The sequence below is a fragment of the Puma concolor genome, chromosome D4, assembly GCF_028749965.1.
Source record: "Puma concolor isolate L17-30 chromosome D4, mPumCon1.1.hap2, whole genome shotgun sequence".
NCBI classification, from domain to species: Eukaryota; Metazoa; Chordata; class Mammalia; order Carnivora; family Felidae; genus Puma; species Puma concolor.
The window spans coordinates 27,539,381-27,557,151 of NC_141679.1; positions in this window are offsets into that span (position 1 = coordinate 27,539,381).

The following is a 17,771-nucleotide window of genomic DNA, read 5'->3' on the forward strand; positions in this document are numbered from 1 at the left end:
GAACTGTTCACCCCAAAAGCAGCGGAGGCAATGTGTAAATGAATGGGGGTGTCTGTCTTCCAATAAGCCTTACTTACAGACACTGAAATTTGAATTTGATTCCTTTTATCTTTTTCCCCATTCGACAATGTGAAAACTGTTCTTAGCCTGTGGGCCATACAAAATTAGGCAGTGGTCCAGTTTGGCCTAAGGAACATAGGTACCAACCCCTGCCCTTCCCCAAACTTCACATCCTTTTGTATCTGGCTCCTGATGAAGTTGCCAGCAATTTTCTATTTGGGTGGAGCTGGGGCATGGATCTTCAGATTCTGGGGCCTGAAGAGGGAAAGCAGAAGGGCTCTCACAATGTTCTGGCCTTCAGGTAAGTATCTCAGATGCAACAAACAAAAAGCAAGATTAGAACTTCTGATCTTTCTGCTCTTCTGTGTTTTTTTTACATTAAAGGAGTATTTCCTTCCAGTCTTGATTTAAAGCATCATTGTTTATTGTACATATTTTATTCTACTTGACTCCATATAATTAGTTTCCTGAAAATAAGGGCTTTTAAAACCCTAGTGTCTCTGCATCATCCATGCAAATGTCTGGTACCAATTCAGTCCTCAAATCTTTTGAAAGGAACTGATCGTAAGAATTCCTATCAACCCTTTATTTCTCAACCAACACTCTTTATCCACATTCTATCCATTTCTACCCCTTTCTACTATTCTGTCTATAAATTAGCAAATAGAAAGCAACCAGAACATGTCTTCAAAATTCTTTTACATAGACTTTCTTGGAAACCAAGAAAAAAATGGGATATGATGGATGGAAGATATATCTACCTCTCTAGACATAGTTTCATTTCTTTCCCCAAATCCCAAGGCTGCTCTCCCAAGGGCACAAATGTGTTCACCTGCTGTCCTGGGATGAACCTCAACATGGTTTTGTGTGGGCTTTTAAAGTGTTCAACACTCACAGCCACTTATATGAAGATGACGATAAGATTCTGCTCGTGCTTTGGTTGAATGTATCTTACATCTGTGACTGAGTCTAACGTTGCTCTGATCCCCCACTTCCACCCTAGATCTGCTTTCCCTGCCTTTCTTGAAAGCAGATGTGGAATTCGTAGTAGACAAGGAGTCTTTCTTTATGTGATTCATGTCAGAGTTGTAGTGACCATGGAGAAATGTACATAGATCAGAATGGCAGCAGGGAGTGGACTGGTCAGAGAGAAAGGTGCCCCGACGTACTTAAACATATCTTTGGCTCTGGAATCCAAGCTAACATATCAGGGTCTTCGTTTGCAAAGTTTTCCCTGGTCAAAAAATAAAACGTCTAACAAGCCTAAAGTATACTCAGTAGCCGTATTAAAGTTCTCATAAATCATTTATGAGATGCAAAGTAAACATGCCTGGCTCTTTGTATTTTACTTCCTTGGCATAACACGCGTTTCAGCTGGCCTCACGTCAGCATGAGTATTTTCCTCAAACATTCAAACTCCTCCTTCTAATGTGATATTTTATTTTATTTTATTTTACTTTACTTTACTTTACTTTATTTTATTTTATTTTATTTTATTTTATTTTATTTTATTTTATTCTTTTGAAATGAATACTTGACTTTCCGTCCTCTAAACAGCCAACCATGTGGCCCATACGGCAGTTCCAAAATGCAGGCTGCCATTCCTGACAGTGTGATGTCCTACTGCTCGTAAGCCAAAGAGTAAGCATGTGCTATATTTATCTACACTGGGCTTTTCCTGGACACAGTTGCAAAAAATCATGGAAACCTGTGGCACTTCTTCTTCTTCTTTTTTTTTTTCATTTAGTTTAATTTATTTTTTTAACTTACATACAAATTAGTTAGCATCTAGTGCAACAGTGATTTCAGGAGTAGATTCCTTAATGCCCCTTCCCCATTTAGCCCATCCCCCCTCCCACAACCCCTCCAGCAACCCTCTGTTTGTTCTCCATATTTAAGAGTCTCTTAAGTTTTGTCCCCCCCCATTTTTATATTATTTTTGCTTCCTTTCTTTTATATTCATCTGTTTTGTATCTTAAAGTTCTCATATGAGTAAAGTCATATGATATTTGTCTTTCTCTGACTGACTAATTTCGCTTAGCATAATACCCTCCAGTTCCATCCATGTAGTTGCAAATGGCAAGATTTCATTCTTTTGATTGCCGAGTAATACTCCATTGCATGTGTATACCACATCTTCTTTATCCATTCATCCATCGATGGACATTTGAGCTCTTTCCATCCTTTGGCTATTGTTGATAGTGCTGCTATAAACATTGGGGTGCATGTGCCCCTTTGAAACAGCATACCTGTATCCCTTGTAAATACCTAGTGGCGAAATTGCTGGGCTGTAGGTAGTTCTATTTTTAATTTTTTTTAAACTTAATTTTTTTAAAATGTCTTATTTATTCTTAAGAGAGAGAGAGAGAGAGAGACAGAGCAGGAGCAGGTGAGTGGCAGAGCGAGAGAGGGACACAGAATCTGAAGCAGGCTCCAGGCTCTGAGCTGTCAGCACAGAGCCCAATGTGGAGCTTGAACTTATAGACTGCGAGATCATGACTTGAGCCAAAGTCGGACACTTAACTGACTGAGCCACCCAGGCGCCCCAACTTTTTTTAGTTTTTTGAGGAACCTCCATACTGTTTTCCAGAGTGGCTGCACCAGCTTGCATTCCCACCAACAATGCAAAACAGACCCTCTTTCTCCGCATCCTCACCAACATCTGTTGTTGCCTAAGTTGTTCATGTTAGTCATTCTGACAGATGTGAGGTGGTATCTCATTGTGGTTTTGATTTGTATTTCCCTGATGATGAGTGATGTGGAGCATTTTTTCATGTGTTTGTTTGCCATCTGGATGTCTTCCTTGGAGAAGTGTCTATTTATGTCTTTTGCCCATTTCTTCACTGGATTATTTGTTTTTATGGGTGTTGAGTTTGATAAGTTCTTTACAGAGTTTGTATACTAACCCTTTATCCGACATGTCATTTGCAAATATCTTCTCCCATTCCGTCGGTTGCCTTTTAGTTTTGCTGATTGTTTTCTTCGCTGTGCAGAAGCTTTTTATTTTGGTGAGGTCCCAATAGTTCATTTTTGCCTTTGTTTCCCTTGCCTCCAGAGACGTGTTGAGTAAAAAGTTGCTGTGGCCAAAGTCAAAGAGGTTTTTCCCTGCTTTTTCCTCGAGGATTTTGATGGCTTCCTGTCTTACATTTAGGTCTTTCATCCATTTCGAGTTTATTTTTGTGTATGGTGTAGGAAAGTGGTCCAGGGTCATTCTTCTACATGTCGTTGTCCAGTTTTCCCAGCATCATTTGCCGAAGAGACTGTCTTTATTCCATTGGATATTCTTTCCTGCTTTGTCCAAGATTAGTTGGCCATACGTTTGTGGGTCCAGTTCTGGGTTCTCTATTCTGTTCCATTGACCTGAGTGGCTGTTTTTGTGCCAGTACCATACTGTCTTGATGATTACAGCTTTGTAGCACAGCTTGAATCTGTGTCACTTCTGTTGCCATAATATGGTTAAGAGTGAGTGTTGGCAAATGACAGCAATGTTTGCTTTGTATGGCTCATGAGCTAAGAATGATTTTAATAATTGAAAATTCTTTCCAAAAATCAAAAGAAGAATATTTAGTGATTTGTGGAAACTGCATCAAATTCAAATTTCAGTGTCCACAAATAAAGTTTTGTTGGCTCAGAGCCACCCCCACTTGCTGATGTGTTACCTGAAGTTGCTTTTGCTTACCCTGGTGGAGCTTAGACCTTCGGCAAAGGCCTGGAAAGTCCTTCACAGAAAGAGCTTGCTGAACCCTGGTTTAGAGCTTGGGGTTTGGATCAGACTTTCTTGGCTTGAATTCTGGCTCTGCCTCTCACCGTGTGAAACCTGTAAGTTTTTCTTGTCTATAAAGTATTTTCTGGTCTGTAAAAGATGGTCTTCTTCATTGTTTTCTTGTGGGAAAAGAACTAAATGGGCTTCTCTGGTTTCCTCATTCCCTCTAGATGTCACTGTTCCAGTTGGGAGAATTCCACTCCTTCCTGATCAAGTCCCAAATGTTCACTAAGAGACTTTGCTATGTTGTGGACTTAACTGGTATTCAGATTCGTCGAATAACAGCCTGTCAATCATTTGGGGTTGGTTTTCTATCAGGTCAACTCTAACCTGATAAAGGAATACTTTTAGCACTCAGAGAAAAACCATGTTTTTTTCTTTGTTGCCTGGAGGTGGGAATTCCAAGGTTTGAGCATGTATTCTGTAGTTTTAATTCAGCTTGTGCATTCAGAAGCAACCCTCTGGGCCTGTGGTCTTGGCATTCTTCCCCCTGAGCAGTGAACTGCCCAGTTCCTGAGAGCCCACCCACCGTAGGAGTGCTGTGTCCAGGGCCACAGGCACTGGTTTGATCAGGTTCATCAGTGCTTGTCGACCTTCCAGCATCACAGATGGGAATCTCACTTCCTGTGTCCATTTCAGGATGATAATCATGCTTCTTTCCCAGTGTTATTCAGTATTAAGTTATCCCTTATGGTTATTTGTTTGAACACAACAGAAATTCAGTCTGGTAAAAGAACACTTGTTGGAAGGATGCTGCGTGGCAAACCAAACTAAAGGGAAAAAATAAAGAGCTGCCTACCAGGCCTTAAGAAGGAGCCAGGGAAGTTGTGTGAATTGCAGACCACAGAGCTCGTTTCAAGATGTTGCTTTCATGACTCACCCCTAGCACTGTTGCTTCTATGACTTCGCAAGACATTGGAGGGTCTCGGAGAGCAAATCTGATGGGCCACCCATGGGGTCAGGAGGGTGGGTCTTGTCACTGAAATCCTCCAGAATCATATTGAGTGGCAGAATGCCCAGTGGTCTCAAATAAGGGGTGTCAACCTCACTCCAGCCTTTAGTTTTTTTTTTTTTTTTTTTTTTTTGGTGGTGGTGGAGAATAGTGGTGGTGGGGAAGGTAGCTATTAGTTAGAGTGTCTCTAAATTTCAGTTCCCCAAACTATAGAATCCAGATAATAATATTTATTTTGCGTTGTTGTAAAGAGTAAGTGTAATAATACAGAGAAAGTGGTCTATACCATGCTTGACACATAGTCAACATGCAGTTATTTCCTGATTATTGTTCTCTGCATCAATTCCCATATACAACATTTTTCCATCAAAATATTGTGCTCTCAGCACCTAGGGCTCATAATCTAGAACTCCATTTCAGTTTCTAGCCATAAGCACTCAAAGATAAAAGGAATCGATTGATGCAATAGTTCATTTCTCTGTAAACAAATTACTTAGGTCACTATCAAAGCTGTCCGTATTGCAGGTACAGGTAGGTAACTATTTCCTGACCTATTTCTATGTTAGATTGAAATCTCTTTCAGGACAAGGCTGTGTCTTCTTTTTTTTTTTTTTTTTTAAGCTCAACCAATACTCACTGAGCATCTACCACAGGTAAAGCTTACTGAGGGGTGGGCAAGAAGGTGTACAAAGGGAATTCTGTGTTAGTAAGAGTGAGGACATTGTACCTTCATTCTAGAACAATTTCAATGTGGGAGGAAGGGTGTTAATCTAAAGCAGCTGGAAGGCAACTGACTCTGGGGAGTGTTACTGGGGGGCGTTACTGGGCTGTAGGTTCAAGATTACTGTAGTGTCCAGTGGTTCTATTTGAATACAATGTCGTTGAGAAGATGCTATTGTGCTGTGTTTGTTGACATAAAGGGGCTTAAGTGTGTTTTACTCCTGTAGCCAAAATTGTGAGTGGAAAAAAAAAGGATGCCCAATTAGTTGTCTATCTATGCGTTTTACAATACAAAGATTTCTCAAGTCTGCGAGTCTTGACATCAGCCCCCATCCGATGAGTCACTTTAGATAACAAGTTAAATTAAAGATAAAACCGAACGTCCAGTGAAACTATTTTTTCAAGAATGAGGCCAAAATAAAGATATTTTTAGACAAAGACAAGCAAGTAAAATAAAACCCCAAGACCCTGCAGGAGACTCCTACCAATAGGTCTTCACTCATGAAAGGCTAAAAAATATATTTCAGGAAAAAAAAAATGACCCCAGAGGGAGCACCTGAGATGCAAGAAGGAACAGGAATAAATAATATGGTGTACGGCTTGGTAAATGTAAACAAACACTGACTGCATAAGCAATTAAAATCTAATTTACAGTGTATAACATCAGTGTAGAAATAAAACCTTCAAATACATAACATGTAAGTCACAAAGCATGTGATCAATGTTGAAGTGCTCTAAGGTTCATATGGTGCTCAAAATGAAGGTAAAAATATTGATTAACTTCTAGTTTTTAAAGTTACAGATGCATGTTTGTCATTTATAGGACACCACTAACAGAATAGACAACCAAAATGTAATTTTCAAATCAGAAGAGGCAAAAAATGAAATGAGAGAGAGAGAAAAAAACAGCAAAGCTAAAAAGAGGCAAGACAGAGGAACAAAAACTAAAAAGCTCTGGACAAGGAGAAAATACAAAACAAGGTGGTAAAAATCAATCCAAATATATCATTAATCAAAACGAATATTAGTAGACTATAATATGTAGTTAAAAGGCAAATACCGGGGTGCCTGGGTGGCTCAGTCGGTTAAGCATCCAACTTCAGTTCAGGTCATGATCTCACAGTTCTTGAGTTTGAGTGCCTTGTCAGGCTCTGTGCTGACAGCTCAGAGCCTGGAGCCTGCTTTGGATTCTGTGTCTCCCTCTCTCTTTGCCCCTCCCCTGCTCATGCTCTGTCTCTCTCTGTCTCAAAAATAAATAAAAACATTAAAAAAAATTAAAAAAAAAGACAAATACTATCACACTGGATGAACAAGCCAACGATAAGCATCAATGCAGTAGATTCAGATATGAACTTTTTTTTTTAAACGTTTATTTATTTTTGAGAGTCAGAGAGTCAGAACATGAGCGGGGGAGGGGCAGAAAGAGAGAGGCAGACACAGAATTGGAAGCAGGCTCCAGGCCCCGAGCTGTCAGCACAGAGCCCGCCGAGGGACTAGAACTCAAGAGCCGTGAGATCATGACCTAGGCTGAAGTCAGACGCTTAACCAACTCAGCCACTGAGGTGCCCCAGATATGGACTGTTGGTAACAAATACATATCAGTGCAGCAGATGATTCAGATATGGACTATTTATAAGTCCTCATAAAAAGATACTGAAGGTTGAATATAAAAGAATGGAAAAAATTATAACAGACATGTGCAAACTCCAGATAACTGGAATAGCCAGGTTAATATTCGATAAAAGCTGGTTTTAAGACAAAAGGCATTTGGGAGATCATTATATAATGCCTACTGAGAAAAGATTCACAAGTTGATGAAATTACAAAGTAGACAAAACAACAACGATCCTAGTGGGAGACTTTCAGACTACTCCATCAGATATTTATAGATAAGCCAGATAAACATTCATTAGGTATATAGAGTATTAACAGCATCTAACAGACATTTATGGAACACTTCCCCCAGCAATTGGAGAACATACCGAGGATCTATAAACATTAACCTAGTTTTTAGACGTAAGGCAATCCTCCACAAAAATTAAAATGAGTGTCATTTGAGACCACATTGTGTAAACAGAATGCAAACAGTTAGAAATTGTAACACAAAAGACAACTTGAAGACACAGCATAGGCTGAGAATTTAAAAATGCACTCTGAAACCTCTCATGAATCAAAGAAGCAACCAAAATGGAAATTAGAAATTATGTGAAACTGACAGTTAAGGAAATTGCTGTTCCTGGAAATTGGTGGACAGCTGATATTCAATGCCAGCTGGTGATGCCATATAGAAATGGGGTCCCAAAGATGCCAGAACTTCTGAGTCTTTTCAGAGGATCCCGGGAACCTGGTATTTTTAATGAGGACTTTCTGATCTTTACAGCACTGTGTGGGTTCTCCCCGAACACCCACTGAAACACTGGCAGGCCTGTTGGTCACCTGTTTGCTCTTCCCAGGGGAAGTGGGAAGTCACTGAAAGTTTATTGAACTGGAGAAAGATTTGATCACACTGGTCTGATTCAAAGCACTCCAGATCCAGTAATATTTTATGTATATTATTTCATACATGTAAGTATAATATATATTTACATAAATTATATATTATATAACTATATAAAATATATACATATAAGTGATTATATGTATGTGTGTGTATATATATATATATATTTTAATGAATCTGGATCAATCCCTCACTGCCACAGTTGACATAAGGCAGCTATCAGTTGATTGTGGCATTTTTTCACTTTCCCTTGGGTGCACAGAATCCCTGCAGATTCTGAAGCCCAGAAAAATGACAAAGGCCCCTGGTCCTAGGTCTCTGGTGATTGCTGTGGCCATTGTTCCTTTGCTTTGGTCTGTTGGATTTTGACACGTAGTAAGCATCTAGTAAATGTTGGTTGTTGTTGTGGTTGTTATTTATGAGCCCTATTAGCAAAACAGATTTCATAAAACTGACATTGCGGCACAGGCCTGAGGTTGTTCAACACTTAGGATCGAGGTCATGACCTAAGCATAGAACCCTTTTAGAGTCTGTTAAATGAATGAATTAAGAAGCCACGAAGCTGGCCAGCTTGATAGAAGGCCTGGTCTGGGCAGGCTGCTTTAACATGGGAACCTTGATCTGTAACAGAGGAAGCAGAGAAGGAAAGGAGCCGTGTATAGGTGGGGAAGGCTCACCCAGATGGGGTGTTCATCTTCCTGAGCCCTCCTGTCATTGAGATTTCAATTTAAAACGTCATCTCAGAACGGACTTGCCTGGTCAGCCAGTTACTCCCATCACATGGCCTTATTCCAAGGATTTGAAAGGGGTTTGTTACAATCTGACATTTTCTTGTTTATTGATTTATTTCCTATTGAGCATGCTTTGCTGGAATAAAAGACAAATGTCTGTCTTGTCTACTGCTGAGTCTCCAGAACCTAGAATGTGCCCTGCACACACAGGTACTCCATTAATATTCATTGTCTGAGTGAGTGTATACTTTGCAAATTTGCCTGAGCCCAGCTTTGTTTTTATTTATGTACATTAGGAAAAAGAGAGTTCACTAACATCTGGATTCTGGCAAGATAGGAAACGCAAGTAAGGACACGTTAGCAATTACATTTATATTCCCCATTTTTCCCCCTGTAAATTTATATGGGCCTTGAAAAAGATTAAGATGGAGGGATTCTTTTTGGAAGTCTCTCGTTTGATGGAAGCCATCGTCTCTACAGAATAGCGCTTATTTCACAATGCAGAGAAACTTCTGGATGTAAAAGGTGGCATAGGTTGCAAACCAAATTCAACAAACTTTGGAGATGTGCAAGTCCCTAAACAGGCATTCTTCCTTTGGTCTCAAATCAGAGAGATTTGCTAACAATGTCATTTCTTCCGTTTGGTTTTGCAGCTCAAACAAAACTTTCACTCTTGCCCAAACCCTGACATGCAGAAACGTGGTGTTAAAGCAGTTTTGACAGGAAAGGAAGCTAATTGTCCTCATTTCATGATGAAGCTTTTAGTGTTGTTAGGAGTACCATATTCTCTTCATAGAAGTCTTGATTTCATGTACATTTAACATTCCAAAGTGCTTTTTCCTTTATATTTCATTTCATCCCTGCAGTACTCTTAGGTGTCAGTTATCAGTCCCGTTTTTAGAAGATATGAAAACTATAACTCGGAATGAATACATGCTTTGCCCAGGGGCATTTAGCTACTTATCGGAAGACCTGGGTTTTAGTCTTGGCTTTGCTATAATATATCATTTTCCGTGCTCTTATCTCCACTGTGTTCAGTCTCAAAGCTAACTCTCTCCTAAGAAGTCGGAAGCATCCCCAAATCAGAGCAATTAAAATATGGATTTAGGGAATGAGAGGAAATACTCTTGGATTACTTGTTCAAAAAAGGCTACATTTTACAGTTATCCAGGCGTGTACTGATTATCACTGACAACATTAGATGCAACAATTAGCAAATTCTATTTTTTATGGGGCATTATAGATCATAGTTATGGGGGGATAATAATGATACCTTATAATTGTGTTGTGCTTTTATCTTCCCAAAGGACTTTAAAATCTATAAGTTCATTTTATCCTTCCGAGTGATGCCTTAAATTCTTATAATATGGCATTTTCATCAGGCTCTAGAGTCAGGTAACTCTTAATAACATTTGCAAACTACAGCAGAAAGCCCACGCAGTTGTGTACCACAAAAAGGAAGTTGCCCTTAAAAATGTCTGATAGCAAATTAGAAGTGGGGAAAGCAAAATCCTACATGTTTAAACACTCAGCTATCTAATTCCCTTGGGATTTCAGACTCCGTTCATAACAGTGAATATTTTGGAATCAACTCAAACTGCAAGCTGTATTCATTATAGTAGAGAGTGAAATGTCAGTGAGCATTTTTGCATTCGCTTGTTGCTGGGATTAAGACCACATTAGTAATTAGCTATAACTCATTTGCTTCAGTAATTACCCACAATTATTCAGAATCTCATGGGTAATGGAGCACACAGCACAGTTGGCACATGCTGCCTTTTGGGCACTGACCTCTTGGGTGAGAGGTCATCCCAGGCATGAGGAAGGGTGGGCTCTCAGCAGAGTCAGTTGGTCTGGTAGCAACACGTGCAAATAATTTACCAGAGACATGAAGAAAGACATTGTGCATGCAGGGGAAGCTTTATAATTTCTGCTGAAGTGAAGAACAGAAACAATTTTTGGCTTGTTTGTTGTTCGAAAAGAATGTTCTGGAAAACAATATGGTGGGCTTTCCTGGGAGTAGGCAAGACAGACTCAGGCTAGAAAGGAAATCACACGTCTGTTCTGGGTAGAAAACTACATGCGAGAGGGCAATGTGACTGAGGCAAGAGCTCCCTGAGATGGAAACGTGGAGCCTCAGTTCACGGCCCTTTCAGAAGCAAACAACACTCAGGCCTCACGTTACCTCATTCTGTGCAGAACCCTAAAGGTGGTTAACAAATGAATCTCTCCCTGGCTGGGGGGTTGGTTGGAATAATGGGTTTCCAGTAATTATGTCACAGGGGGACAGGTGCAAGACTTCAGTTTCTCTTCTCTTCTCTTCTCTTCTCTTCTCTTCTCTTCTCTTCTCTTCTTCTCTTCTCTTTTCTTTTTTCTTTTTTTTTTATGAGAGAATGAAGTACTCCTGAACTAATTTTATAGCTTAGATTTCTATTCTATTCTATATCAGAACTGTTAAAAGTAGAGATTTTCGGGGTAACATGGAACGGTGTTCCAGTCCTGGCTCTCCTATACATAAACTGGGCAAATTACTTAGCCTTTCTGAGCCTCAGTTTCCTTTCCTGTAAAGTGGATAAATTAATAAGTACTATCTCATTCGGTTGTTGTGAAGATTCAGGACTAATGTTAAAGCTCTCACCATAGCACTTGGTGTTAAGTACACCATATATCCTTGTTTTTGTTATTCCTGTCGCTGCCTTAAAAAGTGATACATGTTGTACTATTTGTTCCACACAATCTCCCCGTGAGTGTCCCATCTCCATTTGACAAATGAGAAAACCAAGCCCCAGAAAGGGCATATGCTATGCTGAAGTTAACACGATTAGCACGGTAACCCATAACTCAGAACTCTGGTTGACTATTTTCCATTCAAAAGACCCATTGACTTGAGGTAATTGCATTATATATACTCTATGTTAGCCAGAGCACTAGCCTTTCTCCATATGTAATTGTCAAGGAAAGAATTTCCTTCCCTTTAGCTCCTTCAGCTCTGCCTACAACTCCTTACTACTAACTACTCTTCTTTTTAATTAGTGGAACAGTCTGGTAGGCAGAAAAGTGGCCCGTGAAGATACCCATATCTTAATCCCTAGAACCTGTGATTATGTTAGGTTATGCGGAGGATAGAATTAAGGTTGTTAGTCAGCTGACCTTAAAATAGGGAGATTGTCCTGGATTATTTGGGCAAACCCAATGTAACAACCAGGATGCTTAAATGTGGAAAAGAGAAGCAGAAGAGAGTCAGAGAAGGACATGTGACAATGAAGAGGTTAGAGTGATCTCATATGAGCCAGGATTCCCAGTTTTTGCTGGCTTTGAAGGATGAAGAAGGGGCCATAAGCCAAGAAATACAGGCAGTCTCTAGAAACTGGGAAAGACAAGGAAATGGATTCTCCCCTAAAGCTTCCAGAGCCACTTTATCCATTTTCCCTATTTTGTGGATGAGAAAAACAAGGTTCAGTTTCCAAAGTCCTGCAGCTGAGATGTGACAGAGCCAGGAGTTAAGCTCAACCCATTTGATTCTGCGCGTTGAGGCTCTTCATTAAAGTGACATCTACCAAAGATATCTTGTTCCTCTGAACTGCTGTACAGAACTAGCTTCTCTACAGAGGACTTATATCATGGACGGAAGAACCTGGCCGTTTAGAGTCAGTTCTACTCAGTTTTCTGCTTTTCATTAGTTTGAGGTTGAGTTTCTTCTTCCTTAAAATTCAAATGACGCCCCCTCAACCACCCCTCACCCCAATCAGACTGTTGTATGAATTGCAGATGGTGTGTACCGTCTTCAACATGATCACCAACTTGGTTGATGGTCACAATTCATACATTCTTGAGCACAAACAGTTATTAAATCTCTGTGATTATTTATGTCATTGTTTTAAAGTCACCACAATAGTCCAGTTCTTCCGCCCGATCGTTTTGTATTTTCGAACCTATGACTATTGCTTAAATGTTAGCGTGTGGTTTGGATTTCATTACTTCTATTCCTAAGTGTTGAGTAAGTAAAATGGATAGGTGGTCATTCTCGCTGCAGTACCAGTTTCAGGGGTAATCAATCCATCATTTCTGTCCTCAGGAAGCCTAGCTTTACATGGAGTGGCTTGAGGGGGGTGTGTGGCTAAAACAAATACATAATAGACTCATATAATGCCATCAACGATTATGGTAGAAATGTACAAAGTGCTCTGGAGTGTCTGACAGAGGAAAGACCAATTTTATTGGGGTGGTCCTGGAGAGATTTCATAAGGGAGTTAGTACTTGAAATGAGCACTGATAGCATTATAGTTCTTTCAAGGGCAGAGGTGTCCGATTCTGTGTCCTCCTCCCCTCTCTCTGCCTCTCCCCTGCTCATGCCCTGTCTCCCTTTCTCTCTCCAAAATAAATAAACATTTAAAAAAATTTTAAAAAGGAAGCAACATGATCCAAAGTATGGGAGAATCAGAAGTCCTCCAGGTTGACTGGACATGAGCGTCAAGTTCTGAAGTAGGAAGATGTAAGACTGAGGAAGATGTAAGCCTTGTTATTCGAGGCTTGACTGGTGCTTCCAGAAGCACCCCTGGTCAGGAAGTGTAGGATGCACTGGAATGGTGGAGGGAGGGAGGGTTGGGCAGCTGAGGGGGAGAATGAAGTGGAGGCCAGTCAGGATACTTCTGCTTTAGTGTCTCTCATCCTTTTTTTCATTATCACTTCCCTAAGAAGTCTTTTAGACATCCTTCCTTCTAATTGCCAACTCCATGACGTTTTAAATTCAGATATACTGTATGTATGTTTATAAGTGTATCTATATTTGTACTTTAAACATAAAAAGAGACTTAAAAAAAAGATGCTCCCATCGCCCCCAAACCCAATTGTCACCCCCCTCAAGGTGGGCCTGTTGAGAATGTAGTAGAGGTGAGGAGAATCTGAATTAGTTAGGTGATACCTCGGAGCATGGAAAGGGGGCAGAAAGGGGAAGGTTTTGAGGAAATACAGGTGACAACTCTTGCAAAAGAGAAGATGTGGAGAGAAGGTAGAGGATCCTGGACCATCCTTCTGAGAAGAAGACACTGTTACACAGACAGGGTCAGCTTTGCTCTCTCTACGCTTTCCTTCAATGTGTCAGCCTTCCTTCTTAGAATGCTGTATTTGGTCCTCACCTCAGCTTGAAGGCTGAGAAGGTAATTCTCCAGAGAATCTTCAGCGCTCCACTGTTCTGGTTTTGTAGAGAGGAATGGCTGTCCCTGTCTCTCACACCCATACCTCACGGATCCTGCCCCATTTTGTGTCATGGTCTAGATCAATGGCCCATGGAAAGACTCCCTGAGACAACGGGTCAGAGTTCGGTTTTTTCCCAAGCCCAGAGGGAAGTTCACTCTGAACTAGTTCAGGTCTATCCTAGGAATGGGTGCCCATCCTCATGCCATGGGAGGGGACATTATGGCAACTTCTCAGGGGTCCTGCTTGTGTTGAGGTGTGGATGACGAAATGACACCATTGCCATCTTACCTTTGGTCTAGAATTCTCTTAGAACATTGAAGGTGACCCACACTAATAAAAATAGGGTGTTGGAATGGACAGCATTAGTATGTGGGGCTTAATTATTTGGATTGAGAGAGAGGGACAGCAGATTGTTTTCTATTTGTTTTTCTTTGATTCATAGTTGAAGTTGCCGCCCTGGTAGGTGTATTGGTTTGGTTGTTGGATAGTTAGACTGGAAATGTTCTGAATGATAGGGCAATTGTTAGTGTGGGAGAAACTGCATCATCAATCTGCACATTTTGAATGTAGACTTAATTATACTTGAATGCAGATTGTTTCTTTCTTGTGCATTTGGTCAACAGCTGATTGACCCCATCTTGCATATTTATGAGATTGGGTATTTCAATTGTTTTGTCAGTGAGAAGAAATGTGGTGTATAAGAAGTTTGTTAGACTATGTGTCAGAAGATTTGATTCCTCATTTTGGCTTTGTCTCTTACCAGCTGTATGATTTTTTTTTTTGTATGATTTTTTATAAGACACACATTTTCTCCCTTTTAAACAAGACTTAGGACTTACCTACCTGCCTGATGTGATTGTGGTAGGGCTTAACTGATAGAGGTGGTGGTGTTAAGGGAAACTTATCTTGCTGATTCAATGTCTTCAAAGGCCCCCCAAACCAAAAGCAATTAGGATCAAACCAGCTTTATGGAGCATGCTAACAGGTTGGGCAGGCAGCTTCAGAATGTAAAAGGGAAGGCTAGAGGACTGAAGGAAGAACTCAACAGGGAGGAGTTCTTTGGTGAGAGTTGTTGAATACCCACCATGGTGAAAGCAGGAAGTCCTCCAAGTGAGGAGGCACTCAAGAGAACCATCTAGAAAGCTTGACGTCTACCCTTTAGCGTTTGGAGGTTTGAGACTATTAATTGATTTACTCAAGAGAACCTCTAGAGAACTTGATTTCTACCTTTTGGAGTGTGGGGTTTGGTACTATTATTCGATTTACTCAAGAGAACCATCTAGAAAGCTTGACTTCTACTCTTTAGAGTTTGGGGGTTTGGGACTATCACGTGATTTACTCAAGAGCACCAACTAGAAAGCTTGCCTCCTGCTCTTTGTAGTTTGAAAGTTTGGGACTATTACTTGATTTATCCCTGGAAAAAAATGGACGGGCTGTGGCTGAAGCTGCCATAATGGCAGAGAAAGGAGACAGGGCTGAAGTGGGAGGGATCTGCACTCCCGCTGAAAGTGCAAATGTATATGCTTTCCTTGGGCCAGTGGAGGAGCCTGTTGAAAGTACTTGCCCGAGGAAGCCAGCATGGCTGGCTGGATGCCACAGGCTAAGAGAGGCATATAGGAGATGCAATTTGCTTGGGTTACGCTCATGTTCTGGCCCCCAGCCAGTGAATAGCACCTCTTTCACTCTCAAAGATGAATGTCCCCAGTCAAGATAATTTATAGAAGAGCTACTCTAGGTGTACCTAGCAAGTTAGGAAAGGCATTTCAGAGATCAGAGAATTACAAATTGGGGGTTCCCACTGGGTGATCTCCGTGGGTAAGAGTCAGTATTTGGACATCGGGCTCCCTAGAGGACCTCGTGCCAGATACCAGATGTCCCTGTGAGGGAAAGATGAAGGTGACCATAGAATCTAACATCTGAATCAATCAAGGTTTCAGCAGAAAAACAGTACCAGCAGGAGATAGAGAGTAAGAGACTTATTGTAAGGAATTGGTTTACTGATTATGGGGACTGGCTGGGCAAGTTGGAGCCCCTGAAGGTCAGGCCATCAGGAAGGGTAGGTAGGTAGGTAGGGGCTAAAACTGCAGATGACAGGTGCAATTTCTTTGCTGAAAAGCCTCAGTGCTGCTCGTCAAGCTTTCAACTGATTGAGCCAGGCCCACCCAGACTGTCTAGGATAATCTCTCTTAGTTAAAGTCAACCGATTATGGCCTTTTAGTCACATCTACAAAATATCTGCACAGCAACACTTCGATTAATGTTTGATTGACTGACTGAGGACTGTAGTCTAGCCAAGCTGACACATGAAACTGACCACCACATCACCCAAACCAGGGTGCTTTTCAGAGTGAAAGTGGTGGTAAAAATAAGTGAAATTGCATAATTTTTGGAGACATTTTCCTTATCGATCAACAGTACAAATTAGTTTTATCATCTTGGTAGACCTCAAGTTCTATTAAAAAAACTATTTTAAATATAAAACTTCTTTTCACAGAAAAGTAAATGTAACATAGCCATGTTTATATCAATTCTCTGCACATTAAAGAAAACAAAAGCAGGATAATTTATCTGGATACATGTGTACCTAATTTTATCAGCTTTTTAACTGTTTCTGTTTCTAATACTGTATCATTTGTATTTTTCTGAAGAATGAAGTTTTCGAAATAGTCTCATTATTTAAAATTTTTTTAATAGTACTGCCTGCAATCTTTCTCAAGGCTGAAGTTAAAAATTGGAAGTGTTGAAACACTTTCAAGTGATAATTTTATGACACCATGATCTTTTTGATTGAGAAAATGCTCTGACTACATCAGGCAGGAAGTGGTAAGTGCACAAAAAATTCAGTTAAATGGAAGATAGTCTGAATTCTAGCTTTTAAAATATTTAAATTTGAGAATATTTGCAAATTCTCAAACTATTTTCAGAGTAATACATTTCTTCAATTAATATTTTATAGGACAATAATAATAATAGGACAATAAATAATAGGACAATATTTTATTTTATAGCCATAAAATGAATGGCTTCTACTTATGATTCATGTAAATGTTTCACCAACTTAGAGATGTGAAAATTTGGGGCATTCTCAGTTTCTTTTTATTCTGATAAAGAATAGAAATTCATCTATTTAAAAATAGAAGCTTCCTCAAAATATACTTCTTACATGTTGAGAAGTCCAAAATACAATTATAGAAATCGCTCAATTTGTATGCTACCTGAGCTCTTTTAATATGTGAGTTGCTTTTTTATTTTCATTTACATTTTTTTTAATGTTTAATGTTTATTTATTTTTGAGATAGAGAGAAACAGAGCACGAGCAGGGGAGGGGCAGAGAGAGAGGGAGACACAGAATCTGAAGCAGGTTCCAGGCTCCGAGCTGTCAGCACAGAGCCCGACGTGGGGCCCGAACTCAAGAACAAAGAGATCATGATCTGAGCTGAAGTTGGACACTTAACTGGCGGAGCCACCCAGGTGTCCCTGTTTAGTTGCTTTTTTGCCTTTACAGTGATAAATGTTACTGACTGCCTGTTTGCAAATTTTTTTCAATGATTATAATTTCTTAAAAACTTTAAATGCTGAAGCTTTTGGCCTTATACTTATTGAATAGTTTGAAGAAAGATCCTCATCTGTTTTCTCATTTATTTATTTTTTATTTGAGAGAGAGAGAGAGAGAGAGAGAGAGAGAGAGAGAATTCGCTAGCTGGGGAGGGGGGCAAAGGGCGAGAGAGAGAAAATCTCAACCAGGCTGCATGCTCAGCGCGGAACCCAATGCAGGGCTCGATCCCACCAGCCTGGGATCATGACCAGAGCCAAAATCAAAGGCTGGATGTTCAACCGGCTCAGCCACCC